Source organism: Poecilia mexicana, unplaced genomic scaffold (genome assembly GCF_051168715.1).
Source record: "Poecilia mexicana isolate PSO_F unplaced genomic scaffold, ASM5116871v1 scaffold_19, whole genome shotgun sequence".
NCBI classification, from domain to species: domain Eukaryota; kingdom Metazoa; phylum Chordata; class Actinopteri; order Cyprinodontiformes; family Poeciliidae; genus Poecilia; species Poecilia mexicana.
Window position 1 is genome coordinate 24,719,843 of NW_028263388.1, and position 7,733 is coordinate 24,727,575.

Consider the following 7,733-nt stretch of genomic DNA (forward strand, 5'->3'; position numbering starts at 1 on the left):
TAGGTCACATTTGAAAAGGTCAGGTACGTATCGGATATCCAAGCGGCCTGGGTGGAAAAGAATCCGATCTGTGTCGTTCAGACTGTCATGAAAAGATCAGATACAGGTCATATTAAGGCAGTCCTCAGGCCCCCTGCTCTGCATGTTTTAGATGTGTCTCTATTCCAAAACAGATGATTCAAATGATTGCATGACCATCAAGTACTGCAGGAGCCTGTTAATCACCCACAGATTCAATCCAGGTGTGTGGCAGAAGGGAAACGCCTAAAACATGCAGGACAGGGGGGATTGAGAAGCACTGCATTAAGGCAATAAATCGGAATTGGGTCACTTCAGGCTACCTTCTTCCCTATGTCCTGATATTTCTTCCGTCTTTCCTCTCTTCCCTTTCTCATCATTTCTTCCCTCCTTCATCGTGCTTTTCCTACTTTTATTCCTTTCTTCTTTGCAGTTCTTGGTTTGACTAGATTTCATAATAAAATATGACACTGTAAAAAAAATCCCCAATAAGTTCATAAATGGCTTTGGTGTTTTTACTCTAAACTTAGCATAAAGGAATGCGAACTCTGGAGAAGTTGGGAGTTTTTCTACGTATAAAAAAGTAAGGACCGTGTTGCCGGTTTTTCTCTTCAGAAACGTCTCAGTGAAACTGAAGAGAATCTGTTTCTGAAAAACTTGAGTCAAAAATACGAGACAACAGCTGACTGCCATAAGTTCAGCTTAAAAAACAAATGTAGTTTACATCTTAATTGCTGTCTGCATCTCAATTTCAATGAACGTTTTTCCAGTTTTTCCCTCATTAAAGCCACAAACTGGTGGAGTTTGTTGGGATTTTATGCGGAGAACAAATATAAAGAAATGCATAACAGTGAAGTGGAAGGAAAGGAATGAATGATTTTCATAAATCTGTACCGGAATAAATCTGAAACGTGTGGCGTGCATTTGTATTCAGCCCCATTCCCTGACAGCCTTCACTGCAAATCCATAATTTAAAGGCATAATTTGTATAATTTAAAGACACAACAGAATAATAACATTTTAAGCTCATTTCTATATCATTATTTCTATTTGTTTATCTTTTCCTCTTCTAAAATGATGTTATATAAAATATACTACATTTAAATAGATCCGAATTTTGCTCTAATAATTCCATTAAAAGAAATATTTTTTAAAGTTGAGTCAGAGTATTATTGAAATTAATTAAAATTAATGATAAGTCCTTTTATGAAACATCTGACTTCACTGCAGGCAGACTGTAGTGACAATATTTGGACCCATTACTTAAAAAATGTTCCAATATAATCTCCACAGTCAGCAATCAGCAGCTTTGTCTGCCACGATTTTCCCACAACATTTGCTTACGTTATGCTTTTATAGTTGACTCCCTTTTTAAAGCGTCTGCTGTTCCCAGAAGCCTTCAGGGGAATTTGAGGAGGAAGGAAGTGACGTGATGTTGAGTCGAGCTCTGTAATGTGACGGGATTAATGAATAAGAAGTGGTTTAAGGGAAATCAAAAGCAGGAGAGGTCTTTGATCTGTAGAAGCCGCAAGTTGGCAATGTTAGTTATAATAATTTCGTTCCTGGCAACAAAAGAAGCTTAGTGCTGATTTTTAAAAGCAGCCTGTGCTTCTGTTGCTGGGAGTGTTAGGAAAACTCAGCGTGGACAATTCTAGGAGTTCAGCCTGGTGATTTATTTGGATGTATTGCATATCTATAAACATTATCCAAATGCATCTGAGAAGTTCAACAAGAAAGTAGTTGGAGAAAAACTCAACCAGTCACAGTAACAAACTTAGCTGGACAATAAATTGTTCCAGAAGTTATTGTGATAAATGATAACGTTGTTTTCAGACCATGTTTAAGTGATATTATGGTAGTGGCAAAAATAATAATACAAGAGCACATTCTGAAAGATCAGTAAACTTTAAATCTAATGAACATTTAACACTGGAACTGGAATCATTTTAAATATACAAAATAAATAACCAAAACAACAAATACAATTAATTTTGAAGACTTTGTGAACAAAAAAAAGGGTTTAGTTGAGACCAAAGCACCAAACTTACAAAACCTCTTCCAAAATTATGTTATATATGAAATAGATCAGAATTTTAAAAATGCCCTTTTTTAAGACAATGGAATTGAATTTACAACTATAAAACATTCTCAGTCTAATTGTGAGAGAAATTGGAGCTCAGTGACGCTGAGGCCAATGTATTTAAGAGTAAAAATGCTCACGCCATTATTTACCAGTATGATGAATTAAAGACTGACTGGATTCACCAGAACGCTTTTAAAGCCCCAGAAGGAAGCCGGTTTGTTAGGTCTCCAAGAGACAACAACTCAGCTGACTTCTGCATCTTTACTGCAAAGAGTGCCATTTAATTCTCACATTCAAGCTGGAATATTTACTGTAGATAATATTTTTTTGAGTCGACTAGAGTTTAAAAGTGTCCATTATCCTTCTATGAATATTTATATGTATGTAAATGAATTCATTTATCTTCATTACCTTACAGTTTTCTTCTGCTACTCTAATGAGGAGAAGAAGATGCTTTAGCAATCTGATGTAATCTGACGAGGACTTTCAAATAATAATTTTAAGAAGATATTTCATCTTTTTCAATAAACCTGAATTCACTGATTGTTGCATAAGCACTTCATTGGAAAACAGGCTGCAAACAGGGAAACGGTGTAAGAGGCCTTTTAGCAACGCTTTGCATTCATGCTAACTCTTCTCAGTGTCTCTTCCCTGGGAAAACTAAGCTGAATCAGTTCAGACCAACATTACTGTGCAGGCTGCAGTTTGGAGTGAAGCGTCAGCTGAGAGGTCATGACCTCTGTGTTTATGGATGTGTAATGAAAGAGAGACAGTGGAGGACAGAACAACAACTTGAAGTGTCCTCATTAAGCAGTATCCTTGTTTTTAAAAAGGTTTTTTAGTTGGTTCAAGGCAACTAGAAATTACAAATTTATGTTTCAACTATTGTAGGAAGATTTTCCAAAAGTTTAAGGAGTGTTAATTTTTTACCCTTCTTCCAGAAGAGCATTTAGAAGGTCAGACACTGATGTTGGACGAGAAACCCTGGCTTATATTTTCCATTTAAATTCAGTGGGCTGATGAAACAGGAAGGGTCATTCCCCAAACTGTCCCCATAATGTTGGAAATGTGAAATAGTCCAAAGTATGGCTGCACTGATTGCAGTTTTCTGGCTGATCACTGATCTTTAGAAAAGCCCAAACCTGCCAATTCAGATTTTGACTGATTTTTTTTTTTATCTGGAGATTCACTAAATACTGTGACAAAGTGGCAAAGTTTCCAAAAGTCTGATGACTGTTAACATGTGCAGACGTGATCATCACTCTGATGCAAACCATGGCTGATCTTCAGACGTAGATAAGATCGGTTTCACATGTATTTATTCACCAACCTCTGCTCACCCAAATTTAAAGCTGCAGTATCAAACTTTTACAGACTTGTTACATATTTGTTAAACTTTTCATTATGTTGTGACCGATAATCTCTGAAAAAAATGACCTTCTGCCAGTGCTCCCACTACCAACTGCTGAAATATACCACTTAGTCAAAAACAACCAGTAAGAGCCAGGAGGAGGGTCTTAGCGCTGTCAATCAAGCTCATGCTCACCCCGTCCCGCTACAGCTGGTTCACCACAACATAGCTTGCCATCAATGCTAAGGCTAGTTAGCGTAGCCACTGATGATGGCAGGTAAACAGTTTTCTTGGAGCCCTGACTTGTTTCTCCACCTTTAGCACTTTGAGCAGCAATAACTGCCAGATTAAAAACGAATCGATCTTTGATTGGGATCGATGCGCTTCTTCAGATGCTGACAGCAGCTCATGGAGGAAGAGGAGATCAGATTACCTGTCAGTACACTGTCACATTTGACAGTTATAACAAATACAGAATCAACATATTTTTGTAAAAGTTTTAAGGAAATCGGAGCCGATCGATTGGTGCAGCCACAGCGTCTTGTTGTGCTGACGTATCGCTAACCTGAAGATCAGCCCCACTATAATTCCCTTCACATCAAACTTTACATTTAACTCAGGCAGGAACATGGCGTTCTCCTGGAAACGCCCAAACCTAGACTCCAGACTTCAGGCAGGATTTATTGGTGAAAACAGGAAGCCTCAGCGCTCCAGTCTTCACTCCAAAGCATCTGATGTGATGTAAGGCCTGGGCGAAGCTGCACAGCAATAAAACCCAGTTTTTAAAAATCTCTGTTCCTGTTCTTGAGCTAATTTGATGGCCGCATGACGCTTCAGGGCCTGGGTGTCCAAACTTTATGGCAATGTCGAGTTGCAACTCTGAGGGCCACAAAATTTATCATACTTCTAATTATAATTGCAAAAACAATTTTATTTTGTTATTTTTCCTTGCTAAATAAACTAAACACACAATACTTTGATGAAATAAGCAAAGCAGTCAGATATCTGTAGTTCTTTGTTGACTGAAAACAAAAAAGGGTGTTTTGGGTTTGCCAGATAAATAAAAAACAAAACAGTAAATCATAAACAAAATTTTTCATCTTTTTCTGTTTTTTTTTTTTGTCTGTTTTTAGCGACAGGAACTGTTTATTTCTCAGTTTTTGGTCCCATTACAAATAAATTAAATTCAAAGCAAAACCCTGGATGAATACTTTGTTTTGTACATTTTAAGATTTTAACCAGCAAACCAAATTTATGCTAAATGTGATCAAGGGCCGCCCCAGAATTGTTCAGAGGGCCGTAAATGGCCCCCGGGCCGCACTTTGAACACCCCTGCTTTGAGGTGTACTGACTGTGTGGAGTCGTTGCGATCGTTCCCATGGACTCAACCAAATTTAGCAGCGAGGACTTAGTGCACAGATGGCTTCACATCACAGTGTTACATGTAGAAGCATGTAATCCTGTCTGGGCTTTACACACCAGTCAACTCAAGTGTTGGAAACACATGAATTTAATCATTTGGATTCATAGGCCAAAACCTTTGGTAATATATAGTATAATGAGATTAAATTATATACACAGGAACCCAATTTACTAAGGAGCTGAAATCTGAAAGCAAGTGATTGTAGTTTTTTTATTTTATTTAGGGGTTTCAGAGTAAAACAAAATCCCGAGGTTTTATGTGATGATTTTACTGTGTTTCTTATTCTTTTGTTCTTTGTATAAATTCTTACTGTACTTTGTGATTTTACTTCCTAAAAGTAAAAATTTTATTTAAAAATTTTATTTTGGCTAATTTCCATTTCTAATCCCTTTGGCAGGTTAAAAACAGGAGAAATAAAAAACACAAAATAAAGGTACAGAATAAGAAATGAATTAAACAAATATAACATCTATACATATTTGCATCTATTTAGTGACATTTTTGGCTTTACAATAGCCAGTTTTTATGATTTTTGAATATAATTCATATTAATTCACACCAGAAATTTAAGGTTTTAATTTGCTAAAAAAAATTAAAATCATGTCATTATTCACTTCTTTGTGTTTATCTGTCACATAAAAACCCAGTAAGAAACAGAAGTTTGTGGTTTTAATGTAAATGTGGAGCTTCCTGCTGAACATGGATGTTTTTCTGACTGTGGGTGAGCACATGTGATTCTATGGCATAGCTGCCCACACCATCATCATCACCATCACCATCACCATCATCACCATCACCATCATCACCATCACCATCACCATCACATTCAGTCGCATCCTACCCAGAAGTTGACAGAAAAGCTGTGCAGAGCAGGTCTTGTTATTAAGAAGAGATTTATGTCATTAAATCCTCCTTGTGTGTGAGAAGGAAAGCGTCTACTGTGCCTGTGATGTTGCTGCTTGTGCATTGTGTGTGTGTGTGTGTGTGTGTGTGTGTGTGTGTGTGTGTGTGTGTGTGTGTGTGTGTGTGTGTGTGTTGGTGGGTGAGAGAAAGAGAGAAAAACACGCTCCTCCACCAGTTACTGGGGCGGGGGATCGAGCAGGAAGCTGCACACTGAGGCGGCCTCTCTCTGTAACGTTAAATCACGTTCACGGTGCGCCTGAAATGCGGTAGTAATCGCATTTCAATAGAAGCAGATCGAGTAATAATCAGCCCCCATTCTCCCCGCCCCCCATCTCCCCCCAGCATGGAGCGGTGCGCCCCTGCGGGGCCAGAAACGCATCACTGGAATCAATAAGCGGTGCGGGCAGACGGGCTGAGGAGGCTGGAATGAGAAGCACCTGGATCCCGGAACATCACACAGCTGACATGTCGACTGATCTGCTGCACCTCCATGTCTGGATGGAAGCAGGAAAGACCATTTGGTGAGGAGCGCACGAGCGCGCACGCGCAAAACTCCGTCCCTATGGGAATCTTGTTGGATGTATAACTAAGGGATCTCCTGCCCATCCTTGCACTAAACGACAGGAAGGAGCCGGAGTCCGGTTCGGTTCTGGTCCGGCATATAAAACATCACCAGCAACAATCAACAACAACCCCACAGAGGCAGCGGCAGCTCGAACTGGGTGGTGTAATTGCCAGGCTCCCAGTGGCAAAGAGCTTAGTTGCAGCCATGATTAATTACAAGCAACACATTCTAGTAGGCCAGCATTCAGAGGCATCTCCTGGTGATGCTCCGGAGCCCCGCTCCTCTGCCTCCTCTCCTCCCCTCCGCCCTGCCTTTAACAAACCCATCACCTCTCTGACTGGATGCAAAGGGAGCGTGCCCTAAATAAATGCTGCTGTCTGAGTGTTGCCAACACACCTGTCAATCCCTGACGCGGACAAAAGCAGCGAGCGATGCACAGTTGGTCTGATGCGAGCCGAGACTCCCTCCAACACGCACATACATGCACAGACCGAACCGCCTGCCTTCCGCGGCTTCTCAACACCGCGGAGTCAATGCAATTCACCAGTACGTGCACATTTCTCTTCTGCGCCGTTTCTGCATCTCCTCTGTTTTTCCCTCTCTTGTCAACAGAAACTGGGTTGCGATGGGGCGGTGTGAAGTTGCATCCTTACCACAGTCATCGCGGGAAGTCTGGAGTGTCCATGTTTGGTGCTGGAATTAAAAAATAAATAAAAAATGTTTTTAGAAACCCCTTATCCATCCATTTCGGTGTGAGCGCCGCTCTCCGAAAGTAGCCTTCGCGTTATTTCCCCCCCACATGTAAGGCGGGAGGCGGGGGCGCGGAGGGCGCAGGCAGGGAGAGACGATCCGCCACCTTACCACAGACTCCCCCTCAGCCGGATCGGGAGGTAATGGGTCTTAAAGAAACATCCTCTCAGCATTCTCCGCATCTCTGTGATTTACGCGCGCGCGACACGCTCTCGGCGCGCGCGCGCGGACGGTCATTGGCCAATCAAACAGCTGATTAAATATACAGTTACCAGATACAGGCCGAGTTTTCTCCTCCAACTTCAACATTCTGCTTTTAAAAAAGGAAAATGGTGTCAAATTCACCACATTAAGTTAAATGTGAGCTAAAAGGAGAATTAATTGACTGAGGATTCTGTTCTGTTTGATCACCGGGATCAACTGGATCCGTTTGATTGGACTGAAATTATTTTTGTGTAGTTTGTTGAGAATTTGCGTTATATAAATAAATTGAAAACTACTTGTTATTATTTTCTACATTTAATATTCATTCTCCTCTGAATAACAGATGTTCCGATCGATTGTCATTTGGATTCAGGTCTGGGCTTTGACTAGGCCAATATATATCTAATCCTTTCTATTGTAGCTTTTTGCTACGTCA